Source organism: Choloepus didactylus, chromosome 13 (genome assembly GCF_015220235.1).
Source record: "Choloepus didactylus isolate mChoDid1 chromosome 13, mChoDid1.pri, whole genome shotgun sequence".
NCBI lineage: Eukaryota > Metazoa > Chordata > Mammalia > Pilosa > Megalonychidae > Choloepus > Choloepus didactylus.
Genome location: NC_051319.1, coordinates 19940328 through 19957411, shown reverse-complemented (window position 1 = coordinate 19957411; position 17084 = coordinate 19940328). Strand labels below are relative to the sequence as shown.

The 17084-nt window shown below is 38.9% G+C and overlaps 1 pseudogene; it reads left to right on the top strand.

Moving 5' to 3' along the window:
* The first annotated feature begins 12514 nt into the window (after positions 1-12514).
* On the top strand, positions 12515-13200 carry LOC119508257 (annotated as a pseudogene).
* The last annotated feature ends 3884 nt before the right edge of the window (positions 13201-17084 follow it).

Sequence of the window (17084 nt, the reverse complement as noted above, 5' to 3'; positions counted from 1 at the left end):
GTAGCAAGAGAGATTTAGGTAAGAAATAAAGGAGAATTTCTCAATGATGTGGGTTATTAAATACTGGAATGGTTTACAAAGGAAATTCGTGGAATTTCCTTCTGTGGCAGTCTTTCCATATTAGGATGGATTCCACCTGTGTAGAATGGCTTAAATCAAATCTTTCAAATCCTTTCCTTAAATGTCTATACGTTCACTTTGGCAATTAGGCAAAGAGACTGGAATTGTAGTGTGCAGCTCTCATTCATGGCTGCTTCAGTATCTTTTTTTTTTTAAAACATATATATATATACCTTATTTGTTAATGAAAACATATTTAAAATAAATGAAATATTTACAGTAGATATATTTCATGATGAGATTACAAACGACTTTCAGCTTCTTTTTGTTTCATATATATCTTTAAGTTATTGATAGTGTTCACAAAATGCATTTATAGAGTGAAAAAGATAAATCACTTAAAAACATAATTCAGTCTAATTTTATCCCCAAAATACCACATAATACCACTGGCTTGAATTTATTTTTTCTTTTCATAAGGAAATCCAAAACCCATTGTATTTTAAAAACAATATCACAGATGGACAACTTGAAATTTTTTGCCCTAACTCCACAATTGAGTACAATATTGCATTATGAGTCAGGCAAGGTAGGTAAATTAAACAAGTGCAACTGCAGAAATGGAAAAAACTGAACAAATGGTACAGCCTGATGCAGACAAAATGAACATTGTCTAATTAATTCAGGATACCTTATAGAGAAAAGAGTGAAATGAATTCAGGAGAATAATCTTGGGAATTTAAAACAGAGAAGTTGAGTTCATCCAATGTGCACACCTGCTTTTGTTTTTCCCAGTTAGGCCAGCAATTTGTTGCTGACACACTTTTACAGCAAGAGACTTTTTTTTAAATTCAGTTTTATTGAGATATATTTACGTATCCAAAGTGTACAATTAATTGTTCACAGTACCATCACATAGTTGTGCCTTTATCACCCCAATCTAATTTTTGAACATTTTCCTTGTACTAGAAAAAGTGAAAATAAGAATAAAAAATAAAAGTAAAAAAGAACACCCAAATCATCCCCCCCCCACCCTATATTTTCATTTAGTTTTTTGTCCCCATTTTTCTGCTTGTTCATCCATACACTGGATAAAGGGAGTGCAATCCACAAGGTTTTCTCAGTATCTTTTAAACAATTTTTCTACATTTTGACAGTGTGAACTCCACCTTCCCATCATAGAACCTAAAGTACTACATGTCCTAACCTGTTTTTCCATTAAGATGAAGACATGGGACCTCTGTTCTGCAAATAAGATGTGCCCATGTGAGACCTGGATCTAGAAATAACTTACATGAAGAAGCAGGCAGATGCGTGGCATCCATTTGGTTGGGGCAGGGTTGGCCGAGGTTGGTGATGGAAGCGGCAGCCTCCTGATTTGGTAGCACGGCTCTTGTGGTTGGTGGGGTGAGAACAGCTTCCTAACTGTGGCAGGGGAGACTGAAGTAGGTCCTTTTCCAGCTACTCTTCTGGTGTGGTGAGGAACTGGGAATTATTCTTGGAAGTTCAGTTTAGACTCTGTGCCTTCTGGTCTTCCAGAGATGCTGTAAGCCACTCATGATCCTTTCTTGCTTATGTTGTCTGCTTTTAAGAATCCTGAGCAATACAGGGACACTTGTCTCCTTATATTAATACCCCCCATAGATGATTTTTCCCTTCCCATAATTGAGGAAAGGATGTGATTTGGACCCAGGAGAGCCAAGCAGTTGATATAACCAGGAAGGTTTTCTCCCCCAGCATCTCTCTGATGTCATGATATGGCTGTGTGTGTGTCAGAGGTTGAGGTGGGAGACACATGATTTTGAAACAGGCACAACAGAAGTTGCATGAGGAGGTCTCCACCTTCCCCATAGGGACATCCTGAGCTACTCTTCACAGACTTTTCCGTGGCACATCTACATGCACAAAGCAAATCTCCTGTGTGAGACCTTTAAAGTTACCCGTATCTGAGAAGCAATTTCCCCTTCCTCTAAGCCTAAGCAGGTAAGCCTGGGTTGTGTGGAGAAGAGTGTTTGTTGGGGGTTCTCTCCTTCATGCTTCACATTCATTGACTTTGTTTCCCAGCTGCTATGACAAATACCATACAGTGGGTTGGCTTAACAACAGGAATTTATTGGCTCATGGTTTCAGAGGCAAGAAAGCTTGCTTCCTCTTGGGATAGGTAGTGTTCTGGCTGGCTGGCAATCCTTGGGTTCTTTGGCTTGCCTGTCACATGGCAATGTCCTCTCCTTTTCTCCTGTGTTCCATTGACTTCTGACTCTCATTGACTTCTGGCTTCCAGCTTGTCCATGGGATGTTCTCTGACCCTAGCTTCCAGTTCCTTTTTTTTTATAAGGCCTTCAGTAATAGGTTTAAGTCCATTCTGATTCAGTTGACCACTACTTACCTAAAAATAGCATCTTTAAAAGGTCCTATTTACAATGTATTCACACTCATAGGATTGTAGCTTAAAATTAAGAACGTATTTTTCTGGAGTATATAACAATCTGCCACACTCATTATTAGCTTTGCAAGCATAAAATGAGAGCTAGTTCTCAACTAACCCCCTTGAGTTCTCCATAGCAAGCTGCCAGGTTGCTAAAAGTCACTAGGCCATTGTGGTGTCTTGGAATTAGTTTGCTAGTTTCCTCTCCATATATAGATCCATGAGTAGTCTGCAAACATCTTGAGGACCATGTCTTCCACAAGTTCATAGACTTCAGCATCCCTAACAGTGTCCCAGCATGGGAATATGCTTAATAAATGTTCCATTCCTGGCTAATCTGTGTAGATGTGAGCCTGTGTGTGCATAGGGACCACAATATCTTCTAAGTCTTAGTATTTTTCTTAATTATGCTATGTGTTTATGTGCTCATGGTTTGCTCGGTTGCTCAGTTATTATGACTTTATAATCATATGTGTTAGGATTTCTAGGCCTACATATTATATAAAAAAGAAGTTAAACAATATGAATGACATAAAAACATCTTCCAATCTTTGGGCAATAGTAATAGCAATATATGTAATCATTACTTTGTGAGAGGTAGTGTTTTAGGGGCTTTATATATGTTAACTCATTTAACCTTCAAATTGCTTTTGTTTTACTAATGAGAACATTGAAGCACAGAGAGGTTCTGTAATTTCCCTAAGATCATACAGCTGGTAAATGGTAGAGTTGAAATCTGAGTGCAATCAGTCTGACTCCAGAGTCTGAATTCTTAACTTCTATGCAGACTCCCTTTTACAGATGAAGAACCAGAGACACAAGGAGATTATGTGGATTTCACAGAGATTTTCAGTAACTGACACAGCCAGGGCTCAGATTAGGTGCACTCTAAATATTCTGGTTTTACTTTATTTCTTACTTATTTGTAGTAACTGATGTTTGTATACCACTTTACACTTTCCAATATCTTTTGTATTAGTACTACTTCAGTGATATCCTTTGTTTATATATTGCTTTAGTGTGTGATGTTTTAAGAGATCCATGACCCCATCCAATCTCCTGTCCAACACTAGCCCTGTAAAGTAGAGAAGAATTATTATTCAACATTTTATGTATCATTTTAAAATCAAGTTAATACCTTCAAATGCTAATAGAAACAATGAGAGAATATTGAACTTAATTTGAAAAGCAAATCTCTATTTCTCCATCAACTCCAGTCCCACTCTCCAAAGTGACCTATTTAAAATTTCAATTTCTTTTTATTTAGATGGTTACATTTGTAAGTCTAGAGTATAGATTTTTGTATCTATTTCTTGCTTTCTGAAGTTTAGACACTATCTACTGACTGTCTGCAGTGAAGGATGAGGATTTAGCTCACTGATGGTGACCTCTCTTCCCACCTGCTCCTTCCTCATTGCTTTTTACTTACATTAGTATTTTTAGTTTTGAGGAAGAGAGGGTTATCTTTGTAATTTTAAATACTGTAACTGTTGTTTCAACTTCATTCGGTATCTGACTTTGATAAAGGAGAATTCTGTTGCATTACACTTTCACTTTTCCTCACCACTTTCCCTCTCCTACTTTCTGTTAATAACACCTGCAATTTTATATCATCAAAGTTGTTGACATTTATATTATGTTCTATAATGAGAATTAAAAATGCCTCTGTGCTTTGTCTAAGGTTGATTATAAAATCCAAGTGCTAAAAAATGGCATATGTGTTTGATGGTATAAGTATTATTCATGACAGTGCCTGGAAGTACATTTTATTTTCCGTATGTTCATGTCATGAACATTGGGCTACTTGATAGAGACTGTTTTTATAGGATAAAAGGCCAAGTAAATTTTTTTTCCTTCACAGCATCAATTACTGAAAACTGTGTCATATTTTAGGGTTCCTTATTTGAAACAATATTGGTTTTTCCTGGAGTTTCTAATATCATCAAATGTATCCAGTCTTTCAACATATTTCATGAAGCTCCTCCTCCCTTTTCCACCTCCTGGATGTCTTTGTCCCCCTGTCCCAATCTGGACCAGGAGTCTGTAGGTCAGCAGCAGAGCTGTCATTCTTGGTCTTCTCTTCACTGCCCTCCTGGGATGGAACTCTGTTTACCTGAATACATTTTCAAGCAGGGCTTATCAATATTCTTAGATCTTTATGTTTCAAAATATCTTCATTTTGCTTTTGTGATATTTTGGCTGGGTATGGAATTCTAGGTTGGATATTATTTTCCTTCAAAACCTTGAAGGCATTGTTGAATTGTCTTCTGGTATCCATTTCTTGTGGTGAGATGTTGGAGTCTAGTCTGGTCCTTGTTTCTTGATAGGTAACCTACTTTTTCTTCAAAACCTTTTAGGATCCTTGGTGTTCTGAAATTCTACCACACAATGATGGTTATTTTTTAAAATCTTCAATACTAGATGGGCATTTCAGTTCCCTAATTGGAATCTTTTAGGTCAGAGAAATTTTCTCCTATTCTTTCTTTAAATGACTTCCTTACTTTCATTTTCTCTGTTTTCTCCAGAGATTGTAATAGTTAGCTATAAGACTTCCTTGACTGAGCTTTTATGTCTCTTATTTTTGTTTTTTTCCTCATATTATCTATTTCCTACTCTAATTTCTTTGAGAATTTTCCACTTTTATCTATATATGGAGAGGAAACTAGCAAACTACTTTCAAGACACCACAATTGCTTAGTGACTCTTAGCAACCTGGCAGCTTGCTACGGAGCACTCAAGGGGGTTAGTTGAGCACTAGCTCCCGTTCTGTGCTTGCAAAGCTAATAATGCGTATGGCAGATTGAGTTATAAATTGTGCTTCTATATGATATCCTAAGATTACTGGAGTTTCTATGGATCCCTGAGATCAATGGGAGTTTTGCTGGTCATTCAGCAATCTTGATCTGGAACTAACATTAAAAATATTATTGTTGAGCTCACTGAAGGTTACCCGTTAGTCATCCATCTCCTCTTCTTGATTCTGAAATAACTGAAAACAAAGATAATAGTCTTCCGTCTCAGTACAATGGTCTCATATAAACAGTGACAATGGGAATACTATCCCTTCAAAAAAAGGAACCAAGATCAAATTAATATGAGACTCTTCCTAATTGCATTAATCAAAAAGCCACTCTTTCCTCCTGTGGAAAGGAGATATAAAGTGCAGAAAGTGCAGCTGACGCTTGGCCTGAAGTCTTTCAGGTGAGGTGAGAAGTATTGGTAAGTTCCTATTTTATGAGCTGTGATAGGAATATAGGGAGTAGAAGTGTAGGGATATTCTTTTCTAATTATTTTATAAAGTACCTGATACTTTGGGAGTTTAAATGACTTGCTTGAGGTCACAGGACTGATAAATTATTGAGCTAGACTCTAGCATAGTAATCCTACTATGCTGCATTCCTTCTCTTTATTATACTACTATGACCTCAAACATTGAAACACTAAATCTTCAAAAGATATGTTCAATGAAATCAATAATATTTATTTATTTAGAATTATTCTTTATCACAAAAATCACTATGCTATAATTCCTAAAGCATGAAAGAGAATTAATGCAGCTTAGAAAACTCAAAAATATATTGGAAACGAAAGAATTTTCATGCTCTCATCAATCCACAACATTTTATTTGCCAGAGTTACTGTTTGTTTGTTTGTTTTTCTATTTCTCAAGGTTTCTGGTACATATTTTTCTAGCATAGAAAACATTTTTATTTTCTGAATTTCCCATTTGAGTCTTTGAGTTTCCTAGGAAATAGTTGACTTCATCCCTGTAAGTGCCCAGTAGTAAATCACCAGTGTCTACATTTCTTAGCACCAGAAAAAAACACAAAACTGAAAGGCTCCCCCAGGAGGCATAAGAGTTGTGAGTCTTCCATGAACCTGCAGATAGTTGGAATCTGGTGAAAGTCCATTTCACATGTGGATGCTCCTGACATAGCTCCTCCTCACAAAATAGCTGGTGATGACATTCAGCCATTTTCATTAAGCATTTCATTTTTTCCTCTGCTCAGCTTGAGCTCGGTTTCTGAATTACAATCCCTGGCATGAGACTTGAAACAGGAAAACATTAACTTGTTGGCACAGACAAACTCCTTTCCTTCACTCTGAGATTCCATTACAGCTTCTCTGCTAAGATGTATTGGCCTTTTACTGGTGGTTTTTATAATAGACATTTCCATATTATTTGAGGAAAAGAGAACAACTAGCTGAAATAAAGCTTTCTAGTGTTTCCTCCTCCTTAGCATAAAAAAGGTAAAGTAAAAGGGAACATATTGTCCAGGTAATTCAGCCAAAATTAAAACAAAACCACACTTGTGACCTAACATCTGAATAGTTTAAATAAAATGTTTCTTCCTTCATTCCAATGTGTATAGAAAATCTATGATGTGTTAGGCAGTATGGGCACAGAATTTTTATACAAAGATGACAGGGGCAAAAACCCTACTTTTAAACAGCTTATAGTCTAGTGAAGAAAAAAGAATGAACTATCAATTGCAATATTTGGTGATATGCACTGTGATAACTGTATTTTAGGTGAGTACATGAATATAGTATAGCGAAGTATAAATGCAGCCTATCTCCCAGGAACTTGCCAATACTTCTTACTTCACATGCAAGACTTGGGGCCAAGCATCATCCCCACTTTCTGCACTTTACATCCCCTTTCCACATGAGGAAAGATGATTTTTAGCTGAACCCTAAAGAAATAAAAACAAACTTTCCAGAAATACAAGATAAGAAAGAGCATCCTAGGCAGAGGAAATAGAATTTTTAGATATGGAGACATGAAAGGGGAAAATGTGCTCTGAACATAAGCCATCACAGCTGGAGTAGAGTGTGGGGTGAAGGGTGAAGTGGGATAACAGTAGGTGAGATCAGAGAGTAGACGAATGGCTTTGTTAACATGAGAAAGACTTTGAACTTTTTCCTCGAGATCAGTGTTTCCTAATGTGTTTCTGCCATGTACTTTTGACTACTGGATTTTCTGGTGGCATACTAAAGTAAAAAACTTGTTTCCATGATTATTGCAGAGTTTTACTGTTGCAATGAAGAGTAGGACTGCATATTGCCCTTATTACAGAAAGAAGACATGAGCACATGTCTGTCCTGGCCCAACTTGACACTTCTCTATGCCACTTAGCTTACCTGCAACAACCTGTATTTCTACTCCATGATCTCATGATCCTCTAAAGTCAATGTTCTGTTTGATAGATGTCACAATATTATCCCTGCTTGGATCAAACAAAACATGTGCACATTGCTCAAAATTTGGCAATGCAAATGTAAAAATAACCAACTGAGAAAATGACCAACTGGGAAACATTCTCAAGCAGGAAGGTGGCAAGAAAACATTTATGATTTGGAACTTACTTCTGGAGGATGGGTTAAAAGGTAATTACAATCATCTAAATATACTGTGACCAGCACTTTGTCTAAGTGGTCGCAGTGATGATTGCAGGGCAGTATAGCCCTGGGGTTAAGAGCTTAAGCTCCGGAAGCTAATCAGCCTCGGTCTGAATTCTTGCACCCATACTTAGCTGATGTATGAATTACATGGCAAGTTGCATGACTCCTCTGTACCTCAGTTTCTTCATCTGTAAAGTGGGGATTATAAAAGTACTTCTGATATTGTTGTGAGGTTTAAATGAAATAATACGTACAAAGCAATTTGAATAGTATCTGTTCCAGAATAAATGCTCAATAAGTGTTAGCCATTGCTACACTGGAAAGTTGAAATTGATAGGATATGGGATTGATAGGATAAAAGGGGATGAGAAAAAGGGGAGACATACAGATAACTTGAACTGGAATGATGATCGATTGTGTGATTATTAAGGAAAGTATCTAGAAGGAGGTAAAGATTTGAGAAAGGACATGAGAGGAAAAAAATTTCAGTGTTTAAGTTGTCTCATTTAAGGAGGTTGTGAGTTCTAGGTTTGTGTGAAAGACTAGGTTGAAGATACAGATTTGGGGAACCATCTGCCAATAGGTGAAAGTTGAATGGGGTAGAGGTGATTGCCAAGGGAGTGAAGAGTGAAAACAATGTATCTTTAATAAAATATCCAGGTAATTTTTTTCTTTTTTCCTCTTTTAAGTTAATGCTGCTTTATTTTTCTGATAATGCAAGTAATACGTGCTTCCTATATAAAATTCTGGGTAATTTTCTTAAGGATCCTTTCTTTCTTTCTTTCTTTTTTAGAATAGTATGTGACTTCTCTTTAGCACTTAGCCTTTGCTCCGGAAAGAAACTCTTCTTGAGTCATACCAAGTTGGGGCTTTAAACACATGACAAATGTTAAATAACTCCTGCTCTGTTGTTTTCATTGAAAGCCAAACAAATGTAATCAGCTTGAATCCACCCCTCCTTAGATTAAAGCCCAGCTGTGTTCCTGTCCAGACAGGGAGCTGGGAGCCAAGAGGCAAGGGGATGCACCGCTTACTCTGTGATGGAGGCAAGAATACTGGGGCCCTTTGTGCTGCTGACACTTTGGCAGGGCAATCTGCTATTAGAGGAGAAAGCTTGTGATTACTTCAAGTACAGACATTTTCCCTTCAGTGGCATTACTGTGAGGCTTGGAAGTCAGACTGCCAAGTGACCGCCACGGCGCTGTCAGGGCCACACCTTGGCCCACCCTGCCTCAGAAGCACAGCCTGTTGGAAGGCGGAGAGCTGCTGTGTGCCGTCCTTGCTGCCCAGGAGGGTGGGGGCCTGCAACGGTGGCCACCTCTGAGGGAAGATGATTCTGAAAAGCTTATGTTATGCATTGAATTGCATCCTCCAAAATGCCTCTCAGAATGTGATCTTATTTTGAAATCGCGTCATTGCAGATGGAATTATTTAAGATGAGGCCAAAATGATTTAGGGTGAGCTCTAACCCAGTATGACTGGTGTCCCTATAAGAAGAGGGAAATTTGGACACACAGACACAGGGGTGGAGGCCACCTGATGACAGAACCAGAGATTGAAGTGATGCATCCACAAGACAAGGAACACTGAGGATTGCCAGCAAACACCAGAAATTAGGAAGAAGCAAGGAAGGATTCTCCCCTACATGTTTCAGAAGAAGCATGACTCTACCAACACCTTGACTTCAGACCTCTAGACTCCAGAACTGAGACAATAGGGTTTTGTTGTTTTAAGCCATCCAGCACGTGGTACTTTGTTATGGCTGCTTTCCACGGTGATCTGGGCAAGCTCTGTATGTGTGCCCTGGCCCAGCTCTGTATGTGTGCCCTGGCCCCTGGCCCTCTGCCCTCTCCAGCTCTTGTTTGGATCTGGAATGAATCCCATGGGGGATAACCCAACAGGCATACTCTGCATGTGCACAGGGTACCAGCAAAGCAGAACCACCAACCCCACCCCCAAGAAGACAAGTTAGCCTCAATGAGCTCATCCAGGGTTCTGCAAAATCAAAACACTTAGGAAGAAGCTGTTTAATTTCAGCATTCCTGAATGTTGGGCTTCACTCTCTGGTATTATTCTGAGGAGCTTATCATTTTTTCAATGCTAAGAGACACTATAGGTATTTCCACTTGCCCTAGCCAAATGACCAAAACAGGGCGTTCAGTGTCAGTACTATGGGTGATATGTGGTGAGCAGTGAATACCTAGTCCCCACTTATTTCTAAGACTATGCCCATTTCTCTTGCTTGTGGGGAGGAAGAAATAACCCACTGTTCTCTTATTGTCTTCATATGTCCAGCTGGCCTCTTCAGCTGAGACAGGCATAGAGATACATATAAATCTAAATCCTGCTTCTTTAGGCATTTTATCCCAGCTGCTTGCCTCACACCCAGCCTTAGGTTTAGCCAATTATCCTCAGTAACTCTGTTTTCCTGCTACTCTACTCTGACATTGCCCATAAACCTAACTTTTCTTGGGCTTTCAAGTTGATGACATCTCTGTGCTGTACAAAGTTGTCCTCTGTATCTTCTGAATGTGATTTATCCAAGTGTCATTAAACACTGCAGTCATCCGATGGCTACGATTTATTATAAATCACATCAGGCAAGGCTAACACACTGAGAACACTTTTCTTTGACTTCCAGAATATCTGCATAAGTAAGTAAAGTTGAAACAAAACAAACAACATAGCCAGTCTGAAAACGACTGGAAAACCCTGACAGATTCTGGCTCTTGGCCATGAACTCTTATTGTATGGAAACCTCAAATTTTCTCCACTCACTGTTTTTTTTCTTGCCCTTTCTGGGGTTTCAGATTGCAGGACCATCATCATGTTATCACACAAAGCTCATAGCAGGTTAGAAAGAGGAAGCCACTTAAATCCTAATAATTTCACCCTACATTTATGATTCTTAATCTTAGATCCATGCATTTCTTTTCCCACACTTCCCTTTCTCCCTCCTACTTCTCTATCCCCCAACATATTCCCCTTAGGGAGACCAGAAGGAAAAAAAAATGCCATCTAAGAAAGAAGGGCCTAGAGTTTTCTTACTTGTTGACATTGAAAGAAAAACTGAAATCAAAAGGACTCACTTCCATTCTTTAAAATTCTACCCTACTACTGGAACTAGACTCTGAAAAGGCTTCATGGAATATTCAGAAACTCTGTGAAAATGAGAAGGAGAATTTTGATAGATTAAGAGCAAATGTTACCTGTCAAGCCATTCAAAGAATGTTCTGCTTTCTTTCTCTGGGAAAGAAAGCTGCCTTTACAAAACACGCTTGGTGTGTAACGTTTCTGACTCTTGAACTCTTGAGATGTGGGGTGTTTGGGGAGATGTCAGTAAGGCTTTCGCTGTCACACTTCAGGATGAGCATCTTTTTTAACTGGAAAGGGAGGCCTCCCACAGGAACACAGGAAAACTAATCTCGAAAGTTAACACCTTGGGAAGACACGATTTAATGCCTGTAATTGATTCATGTTGTTTATTGCAATCTAAGTGGAACCTGACTGAACACTGTGTGTGTGTAAGAGGAAGAATGGGCAAGATTCCCATCTTCCCACCCCCCACCTTTTTTTTTTTGAGGAGTTAAAAGGAATTACAGGAAGATTTGTTTCACTCCCAGAAAAGATTAATTTGGGAAGCATTTCTTTGGACACATTGCTCATAATTAAAGTAAATCTTCATTTTCTCTGTTTCTTTTAAGGCAAAACTTGTGGCTTTATTTAACCTTCTATAAATTAACTATCTCAAAGGAAACTAACCTTAAGCCTGAAAACACATGCACACTTAGTTCTTTATTGATAGACAAAAGAGCTGTGATGGTTGCCATCTGATCACAGGGCCTCTGGCAGAACTGCAGCTGGAAAGCCAGATGTCCTGGGTGCAACAACCTCCAGTTGCCTATTTTTATTATCAGGCATTTTTACTTTGAAATCCCACCTCTTGTAAGTTACACCAATGCCATATAATTCTATCAAAATTATGCCTTGATTAGAAATGTTTGCACAAGAACACTCTTCATTCAACAAATATGTCTTCGTTTCCTTTGTGCTAGGCTCTTGAGGACGTAATAATGAGCAAAATAGAGTTGCTGTCTTAGTTTGCTAGAAATGTCGTAACAAAGTACCATAACTGCGTGGCTTAAATCAACACAAGTTTATTGTCTCATGGTTTTGAGGCCAGAATTCTGAATCAAGGTGTCTGCAGGACTGTGCTCCCGTTGAAGTCTACATGGCTCTGGCAGTGGCTAGCCAGCAATCCATGGTGTTCTTTAGCTTGCAGCCTAACTCCAGCTCTGCCTCCATCCCAAGTCTGTCTTTTGTGTCTGTCCATGTGTTCAAATTTCCTCTCCTTAAAAGGATACCAGTCATAATGGATTGGGTCCATCCTAATCCAGTCTGGCCTCATCTTAACTAATAACATCTTCAAAGATCCTGTTTCCAAATAGGATCACATCCATTAGACCAGAAGTTAGGGCTATTTATTCAGGGCAAGGAGGTGTTGGAGTCCTCAGATTCCTCAGGGAATATCTGAACGCTGATCTGAAGAACAACTGGTAAGCTCATACGGTGGAATTCAATACAGCAATTAAAAATGAATTGGCGGCCACATCTTCTGCGAGAATGAAGACCATTCTCAGCAACCAGACTGTTGACATTCTAGAAAATGTCGACATCATGCTGAAAGGACACACAGTTATTGTGAAGGGCCCCCAAGGAACCCTGTAGAGGGACTTCAATCATATCAATGTCAAACTAAGTCTACTTGGGAAGAAAATGAAGAGGCTTCGGGTTGACAAATGGTGGGGAAATAGAAAAGAGCTGGCTATAGTTCACACTATCTGTAGTCATGTACAGAACATAGTCAAAGGTGTTACGCTGGGCTTCCGTTACAAGATGAGGTCTGTGTATGCTCACTTTCCCATCAACGTTGTTATTAGGAGAGTGGGTCTCGGGTTGAAATCCGAAATCTTGGGTGAAAATACATCCACAGGGTTCGGTTGAGGCCAGGTGTTGCCGGTTCAGTATCTCAAGCCCAGAAAGATGAGTTAATTCTTGAAGGAAATGACATTGAACTTGTATCAAATTCAGCTGCTTTGATTCATCAAGCAACGACAGTTAAAAACAAGGATATAAGAAAATTTTTGGATGGTATCTGTGTCTCTGAAAAAGGAATAGTTCAGCAAGCTGATGAATAAGATCTAAGAATTGTGCAGCAATGGAAACAACAAGATGCCAGACCTATTTGTGATTTTAAAGATGCAATAAAATTTGTCTGTTAATTTAAAGAAAAACAATGAATGGGCTTTCCCCTGTTGTCATGTGAGGCTGCCGTCGCAGGAGCCTAGGATCCCCCAAGGCTGGGCCGCCGTTTCCTGGGCCAACTCGACAGAGCTGGATCGCACTCACTGTAGAGTGTAGCAGAAACAGCATCCCACCATGATGCCTACTGTTGCAATTCTGAAGGGTCCCCAGCGTGGTCAGCTGAGGACTTGGCCAGGAGCATTGGCCTGCCACGAGGTTTTAGAGAACTGAGTGCTGGAGAACGGTGATTGGCAAGGCAGCGTCAGAGCCACTCTGGTCAGCCATGCCATGGCAGGGGCAGACTCTGAAGTCCCCCAGACTTGAGGCCACTGTCCATTTGGACTCTGAGAACCCAACAGCTTCAACATCTGGAATAACAGCACGGCTGAAACATGCTCTACTTGTGCTGAGTACTAGGTCATTCTTACCAACAGAGCCAAGAAATTTGTTTGACAACTGTTTTTCTGGGACAGGCATGTTGAGTATTATCCATTAGATTTATGAGTTTTCTAACATCGTTTGCTGCCAAACTGCCAAAAAGGCTATGAAATATAAAGCTTTAAAATGTATTTAATGGTAAATACATTTTCATGGATTGTCAGTGACTTGGGAGGCAAAACTGAGTTCTTTAAGCTGGAAGCTGTTAATTCCAGTTCCTCCTGAAATTAATATACCCATGCAATGTTTATGACAAATACAATAAAGAATTGTCTTTGGAAAAAAAAGAACAGGCAAGTACAACGTGTCAAAATGAATGACCCTCTAAAACATAATGTTTGGGGGAAAAGCAAGTTGCAAAAGGATACTGTGATATACTGAATCACTTTTGCACTTTTCCACACACTCTCTGTATTGGAATTATACACCCAGGGTATTTGCCATGTGTCTTTGTGTTACCTTCCACTAGAACGGGCAGAATATATTTCCCCACCATGTGATTGGCTTTGGCCAATGAAAAGTAGGCAGAAGTAATGATGTGTTAGTTCCAGGTGAGGCCTCAAGAGGCACTGCCTTTTTCTGCCCATGCTCCTGTATTCTGGTGATCTTCTGTGAAACAAGCAGGGCCCAGAGAGCCATTTCCACCTCTTTAGCTCAGACCCCAGAACAGACACACATGGAACAGACCTCAACACAACCCATTACCACCAAACTGTAGTTGACTTACAGAACCATGAGTGTGAGAATAAATTCTTGTTGGAAACCACCCGGTTTTGGGGTGGTTTGTCATATAACATTATTGTGGTGATAGGTGACCATTACAGATATATACAATATGTAAAGTCTGAAAATCTGTAAATCAAAGTTGTATATTGTATATGAAAACACATATACTTTAATATTATAAAAACAGGAATGTGAAAGATAAATTCAGGATAATGTTAAGGTACACTACTGGCTCAACTGTATACATAAGGTTTTATTTCTTAAAACCAAAAACAGAAACCCAAGGTATAAATGGCAAGCTATTAGAAATCAGTGGAGCTGGGTGGTAGATAAACAGGTATTTGGCATGTTGTTCTCTGTATTTGTTTGCCCGTTTGAAAAACCAATGTTCCTAAGAAATGAATGAAAGCACTATTGCCGTGATCCATCACTGAGGAATTGGCATTTAAAAAAAATTGGTAATTCCAGGCCTCCATTTCTACATATCATGCAGTTGGCTAAAACTTATTGTGTTACCATTTATATGCATGCAATCTTTGCTTTGTCATATATCTGCACCACTCCATACTGTCTCCTAGGTATTATCACTTCTGTTTTTTTTTTTTTTTTTTTTTTGGTATTCTCTATTAAAAGAAAAACAAGCAAAAACACTGAAATGGCTGACTCATTTTCTTATATCCAATTTATATCACTCACTTGCCTTACTGTCTGTATTTGAGTTTGAGGTCACTGACACTAAAGGGTTAAATATAGTCAGAGAAATGTGAATGTTCAAAGCAAGATCAGTCAGATGTCTGAGTACCAGGGTGAAAAATGTCTACAACCTGAGTTATAACCAGTTATTAAGTGTCTTTGGTATACATTTATGCAAGATGATTATTTTATCTACTATTTTAAATTAGAGATAACCCTGGGATGCTTCAGTTTGAATACTACAGTGATAGGTAGAGTTTTAAGATGGCTCCCCAAATTTCTGCCCCCTCATGTGCATGCCCTGTATAATCTCCTCCCCTTGAGTGTGGGTGGACCTGACCTAATCAGGTGAGCCCCGTTAAAAGAGGTTCTCAAGGACAAAGAAACAAGAAGCCAGAGAGATTCTCTTGCTGTCCTTGAAGATGCAAACTGCTATGTTGTGGAGAAGGCATGTGTCAGGGAACCTACAAATTTAGTCCTACAATCACAAGGAATTGAATTCTGCCAACAACCGGTGAGCTTGAAAGAAGACCCTGAGCCTCAAATAAGCTCACAGCCCTGATGGACACTGGGAGATCCTGAACAGGGAAACATTTATTCTGTGCCTGGGCTCCTGGTCCACAGAAACTGAGATAAAAAATTTGTGTTGTAAGCTACTAAGTTGGTGGTAATTTGCTATGCAGCAATAGAAAAATAATATAACAATTGAAGTAAATGTTAGACAAATGCACAGTCTCACAAAATGAGGGGCAGGAAAGGGCATAGAACTCATCCTGGTCAACACCCTCATGTTGTAGATACAGACAGTGAGGCCCAGGAGTGAACATCTAGTTGGCACAAGATCACCAGCCACAAGGAAGAAGACGGAGGAGCAGAATAGCACATGGACAAGATATTGTCAGAAAGGCGTGGGAAAGAAGAATAAGTGGTGATTCTAGTTATTCTATATTCATCGGTGTGTGGCATAGGACAACTTGTTCAATCTTTGAAAATTTCAGTTTCTTCATTTCTAAAATGGTGCTAACTAGTATACTTACCACACAGAGTTATTATGGAATTTTAATGAGGTAACATCTATGAAGGGCTAACACAGAACCTGACACACACAAGGCACTTGTTATTGTTAGCTTTTAATATCACTATCACTACCAATGTCATCATCATATCACCATTCATATCACTATTATTTATTTTTATTATCTTCTGAAGAATAGCCTTCAGAACAGGGCTACTCTAGCTGGTTACAGTCTCCGTATTCCTTATTACATCTTGTGAAGCAATTTAGAAAATTATTACTACTGCTTTCAACCACCAGAGATTATATATGTTCTTTCAGATATTCAGTCCAAAGTCCTGACTCTCACCATCTAACCATGACCTGTGCTTCCAACTCCCCCACTCTGTATTCCCATCCCAGTCATTCTTTGATCTCATTGAGCTGTCCAATCCATTGATCCTACCATTTCAAACTCTCAGTCGTTCCCCCTTTTGTCCACTCTTCTGTCCTTGCCCAAACTAATCACTTTACTGCAAACACCTTGAACTCCTTTACCTGTGTCACAGCTTAAACTCCAAAAAACTCTATCTACTTTGTGTTGCATCAATATATTCTGTTGATGTCCATCAGCAATGCTGTATACAGGAAAATAGTGAAATGACTCCAGAATTTCTATAGGAAAATATTTTGAGTCTAGAATGCAGGCTCATATCAAGAAATGGAAGAATTCATAAAGTTTAACACCTGCAGAATTTCTCAGAATTACTAGAGGATGTGCTCCAGCAGAATGAAACACGATATAAGAAAAAGCTATAGATTAAAAAATAATAATAATAATTGAGCAAGGGAGCCTGTAAAATTTACAGGTAAGTCTAAATAGTTATTGGTTGCCTCTAAATAAATGTAATAATCTGCAATTTAAATTCCAGATTTTCTCACAAATAGAGTGGGGAGAAGGAAGAAAATGTGTGGGTGTTTATGTGTTTGTATAGGCTACACTTATTAATTCACTCTAGCTTCTGATCAACAAACATT